The following is a 16302-nucleotide window of genomic DNA, read 5'->3' as shown; positions in this document are numbered from 1 at the left end:
AGTCTTTTTGCTTATGAGAAACAATGTCTTGTCATAGTTTTTGAGTGTTTTGGGGATTAAAGAAGTATTTCTTGAAACGATTCAAAACTTCTGTGTTATTCCCTTTAACTTCCTCAGGCAAAGAGTCAAAGCAAGTGCTAGCATCTTTCCTAAGGACCACCTCAAACATTTCTACACGTTCTTGATCAGTTACTATCCTCTTGATACGGCAAGACATCTTGAAATTTGCCAAAAATAATTCTGCATCCTCTCCAGGATCTGCAAAGAAAAGAGGATATCCAGACATTTGGCATTGTCTCTCCATTGAATTGATTCCAAGGTGACGCACGTTTTTGTTTTTTTTTTCTTTAAAAGATTTACACAATAATATTTTCTAAATTGCAATCTATTCTACAACAAAATAAAAATATTCACATCAAATGACCTATGATAATCAATAAGAGGTAGAATGATAGGGTTTGGTGATGCGAGAATTTCTCCTACTCTTTGGGTACCAAACATGAACACCATACGTTGTTGAAAATGGATTTTTCTACTAATTGCAATGTTTACTCTAATGTGTGGAGTGAAATGAAAGGGTAAAACCTCTATTCCTAGGCCATTATCCATGGTCTATGCATGACTTAATTCTTAAAACAAAACAAAAATATAGACTTCCAAACTAAGGTCGTACCTAATGAGAGGCAAAATAAAAGGATTTACTAATGCATTTATCTCTGCCAACCTAAGAGGACCTAAAATTCTACGAATTACACGTTGAAATTGCAACTTAGTACTAACAATTATGTGTACCTTTTGCCTTGCAATGGGAATGAAGGGATCATACAAATTCTCGTGATTCATGCAAGCTACTTGATTATGCTAAAGGTTGAGCCTACACAAAACATACACAAGCCGTCCTCAGTGGGGGAACCAATTTGAGGCGGTCCGAGGCGGGCAACAAGAAAAGTGGCCTCTAAGCACCCTTCTAGGCTCCCGTGCTACTCAATTGGGTTGGGGTTGGAAAAAACAACAAACACACACACAAACCCGCAACCTAACCCTACACAAATTTGGCGCACCACCTAGTTTTGGATGCGAACTAGGACGCGTAAAGAGAGAGAGAGAGAGAGAGAGAGAGAGAGAGAGAGAGAGAGAGAGAGAGCTCGGGCTGCTTTGAAATGCATCGGCAATGATCAAGCAAACACAATTATATATGTAAGAAAGAGAGAGAAGAGGGAGGGGGTGCTTATTGCATTAATACCTCTTACAAATCTGTCATGACGGATCAAAGTGAGATTAGTATTTGTTCAACATACCTTGAGTAAATTTCACCACAACACATCACAAGAAAAGCCACCCCAATCATTGTCTTAAGGCCAGGGGAGTCCTCTCCACCCTGTTGCCCTCTTACAGTATGTGGGATTTATGGCTAAATTGATGACAACATCCAGACACAAGCTATCAAGAACTAAAAAAATCACCAAGACACTTACACATCATTATTGTCCATTACTTCACGTTGGAAGAGAGACAAAGTATCCAAGCTTAGTCCAATTCCACCCTCCTTGATTCAGCAAATGTTGGGCTTACACTAGTAGGAGAAATGATAGATTTCCTACTCTCAATTGAATGATCGCTCTCTCTTACAATGGCATAGAGTTCCCTTGCTAATCACCCCTAATACAACACATGCATATGCATAAGACAATGAGCTTCCACTCAAGAGCTCCTTCTAGAGAGGTTGAGCTTGGCTTCTCAAGCTATAGCATAGTGCTCTTGCTTATGGCTCCCTCCTTTGTGCTAGCTACACCCTCCTTTTATAGCAATTTTGAGGGCTAGGGTTACTCCTCTAACCATGGTTGGGTTAGATTTTCAGCACTTATCTAATTTCTTTTGCTTGGAATTATCAAGAAGTTGGTGGGGATAGATGAAGAGAAGAGAGAGGAAAGAAGTGGAGGTGATAGGACTTTTCATAGTAAGTTAGTGTTGGTAAATTAGTAGAGTTAGTATTTTTGTTGATTTACAAATGGAATTGGATATTTACAATGGGAGTATCCAAGTAGGATAAAAATAAGGAAGAGAAAATTCTTAATAGGTAAGAAAATATGGATTTCTTACAATGTTGATGCTCCAAGTGCCTTGAGTAGGATCAATTTTGACGCTTGTTGACGGTCCACTAGCTTTGACGGTACGTTTTTTCTCCACTCTTGACCTTCCTTGGGAGCCAAGGTAAGTGAACATGAGTAATCAATCACCATGATGCTGTCTTTCAAGAGAAGAGGCTGAATTTTGTGGTTTTCTGATAGATATGGGTAATATGGATGAGGAAAAATGAGACTAGGTGGTCAAATTTGGATTGAAAGTGTGTGTAGTAGACATAAGTTCACCATGTTTTCTCTTATTCTTCAAGGTTGAGAAGAAGGTGGGTAGGGTGCAGAGAGGAGTGGTGAGAGAGGTGGGGATGATGAGTGGAGAAGTGTGTGTGAAAGAGAAAAATGATAAAGTGGAAGAGGGAGTGTGGCTGCATAGCGTGGAAAACTGGGGTCCACAAATAAAATCATAGCTCACAGCTCGTAGCTCAAAAAAATATGAAAAATTTTGAGGTGAAAGTTCAACCCACGAGCTACAACTTTTGTTTGTATCACCTTTTCAAATTCGGGGAGCATGTGATCTTCAAAAATTCAGCAAAACCGACTGTTTTTTTCCACTGCACAAAGTCCTTGTGAGGTCCTTTGTGGATGATTCTTTTGAATACCTCCAAGAGTGAGCCCCCCATGGTGCATGCATGCATTCCACATACCCTTGACCTTATTTGGTAGGTCTATAATTGAAGATATTGTTAAGATCATAATATAAGTGAATAGTACAACTAAGAAAATCAAATATTGAGGGGTCTAAAAAATATGTACATGTCAAATATAAATAATATAGGTGGAAAAAATATAAAGGGGTCAAAATAAATCTCTCTCATTATAAGTCTACCATAAAAGGATGAATATTTTTTGTGGTCTAATTTATGAGAGTAATAGAGAATAGATGTAGCAAGGGAGAAATCACAATAGTGAAAAAATATACACATAAATAGAACTAGTTTTTTTGGATTTTTGTTGGGATGGAGTTACACCAAAAATAAGAGAAGCTTGCATGAAATTATTTTTATATGGAATAAAGAGTATGCAAAATGGTAAGAAAAAATATAGTAATGGTGAGTCAATCTACATAGCATAAATAACACACCATAGGTAGAAATATTTAAATAAATACCAAAATAATTATAAAAAATCCTTTTATTTAGGCCCTATATACAATGAAATATTTATACACAAATGGGCCATAATATATTTTATTTTTTTGATTTTATTTATTGTTTTTTGGCTCAACTAGCCCAGTGACTAGCTAGCTGAGGGTTTTTAAGAAAATATGGAGAAAGTCCCTAACTCACACACGCCTATGTACAGTGAAATGGTAGGGATAACCAAAATGTTTGAGTGATTTGATAGGGTGAGGTAGCTTACAATGGCAATTATGGAAAGCCAAAAAAGGGCTATCAATAGCAACCTTCTCAAAAAGCCAGGTTATCCCCTGCTTTTGTTGGCGGAGCTCGTCCTCCAACATTGCTTTCTTCCTTTCAAGTTCCTTCCTAGTTCTCTTACTTTCCAACCGCATCACATCTACATCACGATGGTACTTCTTCATAATCCTGCACCTTGTTTGCTATGGACACACCTACACACTCATCAAAGGAGTGCACACAAGATATGGCCATGCTCATGGAGAAAACACCACCATCTTTGGTGGAAAGACACTTACCACGTGACCTCAACACGTCAGATCACTTGCTTACACAAGACAATATACATGGACTTAGGGAGTTGCATTTTTGGACAATTATATTGTTTTCACAACAAGAAGGCAGCACTCAGCTTTTCAATCCTAAATCTTGCCTTCCACACCAGCTCGCCTTGCCGAATTTTAGATCATCAGATATCAGCCATACTTCCACTGCTACTTTCTTTGTTTTCAGCCCACTAGGGGCTCTGACATTGATTCCACACCATCCCTACACCCTCTACACCATTTTGGACCCTAGTAGAAGCGTACGAGCATGCTGAAAATCAATGGATAGAAGCGTTTTTATCACCTCGTAATCAAGTTTTTTGGTGGACAGCAGCCTTTTCACTTGTGTTTTTCACATAGGATGAAGTTACTTCCATCCACAACACCATCTCGTAGTGGTTCGTTCCTCTCAGTGACTGTTGTAGTACACAGTATCTTTGTCATTGGGGAGAACCATTCATTCCAACCATCATCTGCTAGCTCATAACGTGATCTATCACAATGCGTGTTGATGGATGATAGTGTAGGGGACAACATTGTGCACCATGCGGGCGCCACATGGGGGGCTCGTAAAGCATCGACATATCCACAAACTCTCTGGGTAACAACACATGTGTTACTCTTCCCTTTCTTTGGCTGTGAGGAGAAAACTCTAACAGAGATGCACATGCAAAACATATCACTGCTTGTGAATGTGGAGAATGCAAACTGGCATTGGTGTGCTTATCTACCTCATGGGTCCAATAGAGATCATCATGCCTACAACGTGGTAGGCCCTAATGCACCGGACCTGTCATTACTGCAGCTCCCTCAGTCTCTAGTCATCATTGCTATTTTGACATTCTAAAAGACTGGAAGCTTCGATATGCACAAGGTTTGGGGCGTGCATTGAAGCCTGTTCGACTTCTCTATTCTATAGAAGGGGTACATTGCTTCCATTTAATGGGTGACAAAAAGCTTGGATCACGCTTCATGTCAGATACCTTGGCATTTATTGATGACGGGGAGGGCAAACAAAGTTTGCAGTCCACTATAACTTCGGTGAAGTGAGATTGTTCTTTTTGGATGTTGATCATCATGTCTGTCCAAGAGCAACAGACAGTGCATTTCTGTGATATGCAATGGCAGCAAGGGTACAAAATGGAGAAGTTTATAGGTAAAAAGTGTTTTGCAGAGATTAATAGCGATGGACTCAACAGAGTTCCTAGGAAGGACGGTCTCATTGGTGCCTTTAAAATATGTCAGCTCTAGACTTTTTGCATGACCCCTCTCCAACAGTTCACTTTCTTATTCAATTGTCCAGTCTCCAACTGATATAGTGGTTTAATTGAACAAGTCACATTAGTATCTCATTGAATACATGTTATGATTTCAAAAGTACACCACACTTAGCGCATAAATTAATCAAAGCATTGGCAAGTACGATGTTGTATTTCAATAGCCCCTCACTACTGACCACATCAAGAATCTGTTTGCCTAGGTCAACGTTTTGCATGGTGCCACATGCCTTCAAGTTGCAAGCATAAATGGTCAAGTTTGCAAATAAGCCTTGGCTGCTTCGCATTAGCTGAAAGCGCCAGAGCTTTGTGGTCTGTCCATGCTGGGCATAGTCTGCAAGCAGTGCAATCCAAGTGACTACGGCCCAAAGACAAAAAGTTTGTCAAGAACTTGTTTGCTTTCAAAAGTGCATCACACTTGGCGTGCTATATCAAAATTGAGTCCCAACTTCTTCCATTTATAGCATGTTATGTTCTTATAATCAAAACAATCATTAAAAAATATGATTATAATTCCTTTGGTAATTAGCATCAAATTATATATAACTCGCTCAATAGAAATAATATACATATCAATAGAAATCTTAAGGTCACCAAATATAAAAAATAATAGTATACAATACGTAATTGAAAATGAAAACAAATAAACTATTACCTACAAACAAAGCATCCAAACTGAAACAAAAAGAAAAGCATACCAAGATTATAAGACATTTACGTAGAAAAACAAACTTACTTCCAACTTTTGACATTTTTAATTTAGATTTTGATTCATGGGTAAATATTTGTTGTAATTTGATCAAATCATATAAATATTGTTCGAATTGTGGAAACTTATTTTTAAGTATGAAAAACAAAACTTAAAATATATAGAAAAAACAAATACCAGGAGTCCTCCTTACAGCAACCACAGGAGTAGCAGTTACAAGACTTAGTCGATTAGCACGTACTTCACATTAATTTTTTTGTTTACCTAATAAAAATCAATTATTTCGTTCTAATTTAGAACCAAATGATATCCGTTCAATTAAAATAAGATCTTCTGATGTAATTATAATTGATGAATCCTCAATGATGACATCACAAATATTACATACAATTATACTCCAAATTTCATAAGCTTGTAATTTATCTATGCTAGAAATATTTAACACAAAAAAACTACTTCTATTTGGAGATATAGCGCAATTGCTTGCAATAGTAATTGTGAAAATAAAGACTTGATATGCCAAAAATGTGTAATAACAAATTCTACATTTTGGAAATTAGCTATACACCACACAACTTCACACTCAACCATTAGCTAACTACCCCATACTAGTTCTTTTTCTTAGCCTGGGCTCTGGTGATTACCTTGATTGGAACAATCGGTTCACTCTCAGATGAGCTACTAGGTATCACTTGGACTACATTCACTACTGTTTTATCCTTGTTTAAAGGGATTTTTGGACAATCTTCAGGGAAGTGTCCTCCTTTTTTGCAACATTGTATGCAATAAGCTTCAGCTGGCTTGAGGTTCTTGCCAAGCTCTGGGCATCCGTATTTCCAATTATCATCTACACCACTGTTATAACAGCTCCAATTCTTTGCTTAATTGTGGGTCTTACCATAGGAGGTCTAACACATTGATTAGCTACATAGTACATCAGTGCAAGCTTTGGTGTAGTATAAGTCATAGGTTCTCCATTGATGGTGGATGTGAATTATAGCAATTCTCCGTCTACCATTACCGTAGATGGACTAGGCTCAGCATAGGGTGTAACAGGCACTAGTGCTTGTTCATCTATGGCTCCCTCTGGATGCATGTACTTTACAAGCACTACATTATATCCTGGATATGGAGGTTGTTGACCCAACACGGGTTGAGGTCTTTCCATACCTATCGGTGGTCTTTGAACTAGGGCCATATTAGGTTGATATCTGTACATGGGTTGTCCTTGTGGCCTCATAGGCACGTATTGAACATTCCCATCATATTTTGGTCGGTAATAGCATTCATTGGTCTCATGGCTGGCCCATTTACCCTCAATTACATGATATTTTTGCAGCCTAAGTGGTTGTCCCTGTTGAGGTATCCCTTGCCCTGGTCCCCTCATAGGTGCTTTTTGCATGTTATTCATCATGCCATTCATCCTTTTGAGCATGTCTTCTATGGCCGAAAGTGGTGTTGTAGCAGTCGTTCCCACTTGTGCTGGTTGGTGGATGTTGTTGAGAATATGTCTTTGCCTTGGAAAATATAGACCTAAAAGGAGTTAGCCTTGAGGTTTGTCAATGAATATCACTTAATTGTGATGCTAAACCAATCAAATGTCAAAGATGTAGGATGAGTTTGAACTATGCTAAGAAGGACATGGAAGAGATAGACAACCTTCTAAAGGTGGGGGATCATTGGAGAGGTGGTGAGCAATAGCTATCTATTTCCCATAGTGGTGGTTCGAAAGAAAAATGGAAAACTCAAAGTATACATGGACTATAGAAAGTTGAATGCTCATACCAACAAAGCCCCATTTTTTCACATTTCCCGGATATGAAGCTCAATGAGAAAGATAGATACGAGGTGCTCATCTTTGTGGGTGGATACATTGGATACAACCAACTAAATATTGGACTGGAAGATAAGGTTAAAACAACTTTTATCACTAAATGAGAAGCATTTATATATTTGGTTATGCCATTTGGTTTATGTAATGCTCCAGGTATCTTTAGATATGTATGATAGAAATATTCATTTAGTGAGTTCTTGCATAAGTTTTTAGCCATCTGATTATTTCACCATCTATTCATTTGAAGAGATGCATCTACCTCTCTTTGACATGTTTTTTCAAAGGTGCATGGAAAATTGGATCTGTCTAAAATCCTTCAAATAGATTTTCATTTCTTCATATGGATGTTTATGGGCTAGAGGGGGATATCTAGTGGGACATGTCATGTCTACAAACGGTATTGAGATATCTCAAGATAAGATCCAACGTGTCTAGCAGGCTAGGGCCCCCACAAATGTATATGAACGGAGAAATTGTCTTGGATACATTAATTTTTATTAGAGGTTCATTCATATGTTTGCAGAAAAGGAACTTCCTTTATATAACTGACCCAAAAGGGAGTTAAATTTGTATGGTCCCTTGCATGTGAAGCACGTTTTTAGAATGATAAGACATATCTTCGCACGAAACCACTACTTTGCCATCTAAACTAGCATGCTATCTTTCATTTTCATGTTGATCCTTTTACATTGCGACAGGTGATATTTTAACTCAACCAAATGACCAAACTCATTAGCCAATGTATTTTACCAATCTAAGATTCAATAAAGTAGATCAAGGGTATTCAACCATTGAAATAGAGGCTTTTGGACTATTTTTTAATCCTACATAGCTCATATAAAATTTGTTGAAAAATCTATTTCACTTCTCTGCTAATCATCAGGCTTAATGTTATCTTATTAATAACGTTTTCATCCAAGAAAGATTAGGTAGATGGATGATGCTCCTTCTAGAGCTTGATTTTATGATTTTTCATAAGCCTAGCAAGACACATTGTGGAACTACAAATTATTTTCCAGAAACACAAAAGATAACTCATCAGATTCATTAAGAGATGAGCCAATAGTGCTTCAACTATGGAGGAGCCGGATCTAGAGTGAAAGAATGTGGACTATTTCTTGCAATATGGTGGAATACTAGAGGATTGGTTGTAATCTAGGAAGAAGGCCCTCATTCTCATAAGTTTGAATTGTATGACTATAGCTAGGTCTTGATATAGATTGGGTATTGATGGAGTATTAAGGTGTGTGCCAATTCAAGGAAGGATGTAGATCATAACTGAAGCTCACCCTTGGAGTTAAGGAGGGAACTTTTTTACTAACATCACTTACAACAAGATTCTTCAAGCTTGTTTATGGTGATAGAGTATGATATCAGATGTTAGACCTTTTGCAATTCATGTGGTAATTATCAAAGAATGGGTAGACCTTCTTTAGCAAACATGACACCTCTGACTACTTTCTGACCATAGGGAGTATTTATGAAGTGGGGTCTAGATTTCATGGGGCCATTTAAGAGAGTCACACCCAAAAAGAATAAGCATATAATCATTGCAACATGCTATGTCAGCAAATGGGTGGAAGCTAAGGCACTCTTGCAACAATACAACCAAGTCATGCAAAATATTTATGAAGTGGGGTTTGGATTTCATGTAGTCATTTAAGAAAGTCACACCCATGCAACATGCTATGTCAGCAAATGGGTGGAAGCTAAGGCAATCTGGCAACAATTTAGCCAAGTCCACATCATGGTTTGTATATGAGCATATTATGTATGTTGATATGGATGCCCTTTGGAGATAACATCAACAAACTCATTTCATAAATGATAATATTGAGATGTTAACTAAAATATTATTTATCAAGAATAAAAAATCCACACGGTATTATCCTAGATGCAATGGATAGGTTGAAAATAGCAATAAAACCATAAATACTATCATCAAGATTTTTCAAAAGGGACCTCATCAATGGGATGAAAAGCTTCAGCCAGTACTATGGGCATACAAAACAACATACAAGATTGCCACTAGTATGATACCATTCAGAATGGTGTATGGAGCACATGCCATTGCACCATTGAAATTTGTTGTTCCCAATCTCAAACTTGTTGTGGAACATGACATGGATTACATTTAAAATTTGAAAAATAAGCGGATGATTTATTGAAGGTAGATAACATCAGACAAAGGGTGATGCTAGAATAGGAGATGCGGTTTAGCGAAGAATGAAATATTAGCATGACACCAAGCTAAAGGTGTGAGAGTTTCAAAAAGGAGATCTAATCTTTTTATATGAGTCCATGCTAGGACCTAAGAAACCCAATCTAAAACTATCTTGGACAAGATCTTATAAGGTCAACTAGATCTTCTCAAATGGGACAATCATACTAAGGATTTATCTCAACTCTTGTTACTTGTTGTATATAATGGGGCCAAGAGGAATCTTTACTATTCAACACCAAAACAACCCCCAGCACAACTCACTAAATTATCAGATGCATCAAATTTAGAAACCGAGGTTATGAGTTTATTAGTAAAAGAATCTGATATGAAAAAAGGCGGCAAGGATTTTTGAAGTAGTGCTAATCTAAAAACCATCAGGCATGTGACTCAAAGAGGTCATCTTGAGAGTGGACCAGTGTTTGAAGTAACCAAAGCACTAGAGTCTAAACTGGCTAACAATTACTAGCGAGGTGTTAAAGACCAAATATTTTGAGAACTCGGATGATAATGATTACAAGGATTGACGATTTGAATGTATGTTGCCACATCAACAACGCTTGTTATCTCCTCACTGCACCAGAGGAGTGGGTCATTCATGGCTTGAATTAGTGTCACCAAGGGACGAGTTCATGACCATAATAAGACCATTTTTTTCCCTCTTGTGCACACACAACTCTCTACACAAGAGCCTTTGCCTAGATCCATTGTTTAAGTGAGCAACCATATTCGTGCTTGGTTCCATCGCCAAGTTCCTCCAACAAATTCTCATTATTGAACCAAGGCACTCCCCAAACTTAATATCTGGGCAAGATGAAAACTTCCAAATCCAAGCAGGCAATCTTAGAAGAATAACTTCATGAGTTGGAAGCCATAGCACAAAACATAGCAGAAGAAGAGCCACAAACAAAGATCTTATAGCAATCCATAGGTAGATATACATTCAAGGATACTAAAAAGGAGTTTCTCTAGAATTAAGGTTTGATAGTTCTGCTAGAAGCAACAAAAAACCCCATTGAGATGTATACAGTTGAGTAGATCGTAGATACCTTCAGCTCTTATATTGTTGTAGTGACTATCAATGAAAGAAAAAATCACTCAAATGCTATATTAATTCCACACATTTTTAGACTACCATGTGATAAAAAAGGTCAACCTTGTGCAACTGACCAGATTAGTAGTGTTTTAAATAAAGCATTAAAGACAAGGAAAAATAGAAAAATAGAAAAGAAACACATTCAAAGAAAAGAAAACAAAAGACATGACCTGGGAGGAGGGAAATCAATAGGCAAGGCCATTATACCATTGCCAAGAACTATCCTCAATCCATTGATCTATAGAAAGAACCAAATGCCTCTAAGATGACACAAAAATCTGACACCACTATAGTGAAACAATAGGCAACAATGCTCACTCCAACAATAGTGCAAAGGTTACCAAACAGAATCCAAGCTTTACAAAAGGAATGATTGGTGGGGGAGTTATTCATCAGTACCACACGCCAATTGCCAGTACCATACAATGTTCTTGTAGGTCATATATGAAACTAAGAGCACAAATGTGGACACAATTACAAATGACTACATAGCCACAATCCATGTAGGATAGAATACATTTGTCAATGTTGTGGATCGACCAAATGATGGGAGCTTAGACTAGAAAATAAATTATTGGCATGGACCAACTAAGGCAACATCTGGAATAAGAACCCTCAATGCCAAGAAGTGGAAGTCTCAAGTAATTAGGCTTAAAGAGATTTTGATAGATAAGCAAGTAGAAAACAACAATAGAGAAAAAATATCAAAGAACTAGAGCAACAAAATAAAAATTATTAATCTCAATCTGATGGATCCTAAGGAAAGAATTGAAAGAGCCTTGGTCAGTGTTAGACCCTAAGTAGGTGGTCATCAATAGTTTAAAAGAGGCCATCGTGCAATGATCAATCCATTTTGGATAAGTATATCTACTAGTCTCTTATAGGTATCATATTCTTTGAAAGCAATTTATCCTTCAATCTAAAGGATATACAAAATCTAGTTACAAATATGAAAGATGGCCTAAAGGATTAAGCCATCGAGTATACAAGTTCTTTAGCCAATTAGACACTTATGGAGCACCTCCAAGATATCCAAGATGAAGAGTACAAGGACAATGACCAGGATGAGACTCTGAGGTAGACCCAAATTCTAAGAAAGATGGTTACGATTCTAGATTAGATCTAAGGAGCAGGTTTCTAGGCTGACAAGACACTTGATCAATCTTAGTAGCCACCTGATAGATGCTAGATAATCATCTAGATCAAACACTTGGAAGCCAAGCAAACCAAACCCTAGACTAGACAAACAAGGGGAAACCATTCAAGATGGAAACAAACTTAGACCATAACTTTAAATTTTTTTATCAATGTCTCAATCTGAGTAAGAAACTTTGTTGGATGCACTTGGAAAAAAACCCTTTTTTGTATATAATTTACGTATGTGTACATTATATAATGTAGGTATGCGTACATAGGTGAGTCATGTCTTAATGTTTTGACTCTCTCATCATGGACTCAAGAACCACTTTTGGAATTTATATGCACATGCAAGGCAAGTCACCTACATAGGGATAGTAGAGGGTTGCTTATGCCCGTACCGATGTTGTTTGAGTTAAATCTTCTAGAGAAGTGATATTTTTGTTGGAAAAAAGGAAGGGGGTCACTTCTTATGAATATTTTGTAGATTTTGTATTGAGGTGCCTCCGTCGTGATTTTGGATGCCAATTTATGCCCTCAACTAACCTTCGCTACTCACATTTGTGCTTTGGCAACCTTCTACTTATACCAAGTAGTGGTGCGTAATTCAAATTTTGGTATCTTTAAAAATGTTGTTACAATAATTGCAAATAAATTTTCAAGATTTGAAGAACCAATTTGGAGCTATGGAATTATTATGATAAATTCTTTACAATGCACATAGTATGGCAATCTATAAGAAACTTGGTGTAGGGAGTATGTTGGGATCTCACTTGTGATGTGAGATATGTATGATTTGAGATTTTGATATTGTGTTCATTATTTATGAAGGAGAGCTCACTTGTGAGTGAGATGTGTATGCTTTGAAATTGTGGTTTTGTGATGATGGTTTATGAAGAGTGAAGCTATCTCTTGGGTGGACATTTTCTAGTAAAGCTCCCAAGGGATCACATGCCTTATTTTGGAGGTTCTTTTGATATGGGTTGTGGTTCTGATTTTGTGTTTTGAGAACTATTGAGAGACATTGCTATAGAGTTGCCTTGCACTTTGTTCTCCCAATAATGCCTATATAGACACAATGGGATCTCTTCTCTTTAGGAACATGGATTGAGGGAATTATGGCTTCCTATAGTGGCTAGGATACTACAAGCTGCATGATTGACAATAGTTAGGAATATGTATGGTGCTACATTGGTATCATAGAAGAATGGTTTTGGCCTATAGAGACTTCTAGTATGAGGAATTCCTTGTGAATTTTCTAATGGATGTGTAGCTTTTGATTAGTTTGATTGTTAGATTTTTAGTAATCTTGAGTATTCATGAAAATTATTGAGTTTCATGTGACTTGCATTTTGGCTTGCATGTGTTCAATGTTGCTAATTACATTTAACATTCATGCATGTGCTCCATGCGTGCCATCTTTTTTTATTGTGTGTGACTACATGTGAGTTGATGCAAGTGCAATACCTAAGTAAAATAGTTTAAGCATTGCTTAGTAGCATGTTTTGGTGAAATTTTGGTATTCATGCCCACTCCAAATCTAGTTATGTCATCGGTCAGGTGTTCCATAGGAATACTTGGTTTGTTAGCAAAGGCCTTATATTGAGGAGGAGCATCACCAAGTCATTCATTAGTGTTGTGTACAAGACTTTATAACATCAAAATCCTCTACTAATATCTTAAATACATGAGCTGTGCTAAGTAGGAAACCTCTCTTCTATGCCAATTTTGCTAAGTATATCTAGAATGATTATGTTTCATTCAATCGTTCCATCCTTGTCATATAATGTAATAGAAATGGCCTATAAACATTGAGAATAGCGGAATTAAGAGAACTGTAGTGAGCATTTTTATGAGACTACTTTGAGAAGATAGAGGGTGAACTTAATTAGCGGTAGCAACATAGCCATTATACTTAATTAACTTGGCATGAGAAAAACTTTTTAAGAGAGATAATTAGAAAACTTGACAACAATTGAGGATCGTATTTATGTGGATCCGGTCCCCCCTCCAAAAGGCTTTTGTATTATAATTTCTTCCATAAAGAGAGACTTGATACAATACAAGCTTTGTGTTCCTTAAAACCTTGATGGTGCAATGAAGATAGAGAGCTTCATGCACCACAATTATGCCCGTAACTTACCTAAATGGAAGCATTAACTTTTCCTTGGCCTCAATCCCAAGACCTCAAACACCTTCAAAGGTGGAGAGATCTAGCAAGGAATGAGGATAGGGAAGAGGAAGAAGAAACATTCTTGCAAGAAAGAAATAGTTCCTCACTTATCATCACTCTTGTTGCATACAATAGCATATTGTCATAATAATGATAAAGTAGAAGATGGAAAGCTTAATCATTGAAGCATGGCTCTTGGTTGGATTTGCATTCCATAACCAACAGTGCTGGTGTAGGCTCTCAACTTCTCAACAAGCTTGGAGAAGGAGATGGAGTCCTTGCACTTTCACCAAGTGAGAATGAGCACATGTAAATGTGTGTGTGTGAGAGAGAGTGTCATAAAAACTAATATCTAATACTCCCAAATGATTTTCTCATGTTAAACTCATCATTTTATATGGGGAAGTACCAGGGGAGTAAAAGCTAGAATATTGGTAAGGCTGCCATACCGATCTCTATCAGGGATCCAAAGGAGGGAAAATAGGGATCCAAAGGGGGACAGTCTGTAAAAGATCAATGTTCTTCAATGGGGCTTAAAATACCTAAGGTTCAGCTCCATTAAGACTTCCATAGGCTAAGGTTCCAAAAATTAACTCATTTATCCAATGGCCAAAGTAGGGGGAAAATTGGATGGTCATGGAAAGACTAAAAGTCTTCCCACAGCCCTAGGAAGGAGAGGGCGAGCCCTTTTAGTAGGGTATGAGAGAGAAACACACACACACACACACTCCAAGGCTCCCCCTTTACGCAAAGGGAATACTGGACACATGTCAGGCTCCTACCCAATCTCCCCTCAAATCCTATTGGATGTCCATAGAGGTGGACCAATGAGAATTAGCCTAGAGTAAAGTTAGTCTAATCAATTCAAATTTCTTGATAAAAGAACCAATATAAATTAATCTCCCTAGAAAACTATTGGACAATCTACCAAGGGATTTAATGAGCATTCAGTAGCCCAATGGCTTGCCTGATTCCTATTGACCAGAAGACTAAGAGGTCCAATGAGAGTTTAATTGAATTATGTAATTACCTAAAGCTCTCACAAAAGGAGAAAGGGGGACACTTGTCAAATGGCTATTAACTATGCTTCTAATTTGTAATTGGCTAAGCTTTACAGGAGTCAATGGGAGGCCAGCATTAGCAAATAGCAAGAGGGGTCGACCAAGATGAGAGAGAAGACTCCATTTTACTCTAACTCATTGCCACACACACACACACAACTCATGTGTGCAAGAAGAACTCCATCTCCTTCTTCAAGCATTGAGAGGTAGAGGCCTACACCAACAACTCTTGGCTATGGAATGTAAATCCAACCAAGAGCCAAGCTTCAATGGCATGCTCATCTCCTCTACCATGCTAATTACTAAGCTAAGCTATGCTATTAGAGTGATTCTGTGAGGAGAATACTTCTTTCTCATAAGATACACCTTCTTCCTCTCAATCTATCCTCATTCCCTGCTAGCTCTCACCATTTTTTAAGGTGTGTGAGGTCTTGGGATTGAGGCTAGAGACACTAGGTGTGTTTCTCAAGCATAATTTGGTACATGAAGCTTCCATCTTCATTGCACCAATGAGTTTTGTCAAGGAATACAAGAATTGTATTGCACAAAAGTCTCCTTTGATGGGAGAAGCTATAACAAATTCTTTATGGAGGGGGGACCGGCTCCTTGTAAATTCGGTCCTCAATTGTTGTCAATTGTTCTATTTCTCTCTCTTTTGGCAAGTATTTTCAATGCCAAATTAGCTACGTGTAAATTGCTATGTTGCTTTTGCAAATTAAGTACTCTCTCTGTGCTCGTTAGGAACTTGTTCTTAATGAAATGCCCACTATGTTATCAATTTTTTGCTACACACAAGTTACTAGTGCATTAAATGCTACATTGGTATCAAAGCTATTGGTTTCTCTTTTACTGCTCAATAAGAGAGGTCCTCAAGCTTTCTACAAATGGTTGGTGTTATTAATTGCAAAAGAGTAAGTAGAATAGGGATCTTTTATCCTTGAAGCACGCCTGCTTTATGCAGTTAACGGGATATCG

This window comes from Adiantum capillus-veneris, chromosome 17, assembly GCF_014529385.1.
Source record: "Adiantum capillus-veneris isolate H3 chromosome 17, ASM1452938v2, whole genome shotgun sequence".
NCBI classification, from domain to species: Eukaryota; Viridiplantae; Streptophyta; class Polypodiopsida; order Polypodiales; family Pteridaceae; genus Adiantum; species Adiantum capillus-veneris.
Note: the sequence above shows the minus strand (reverse complement) of the source record.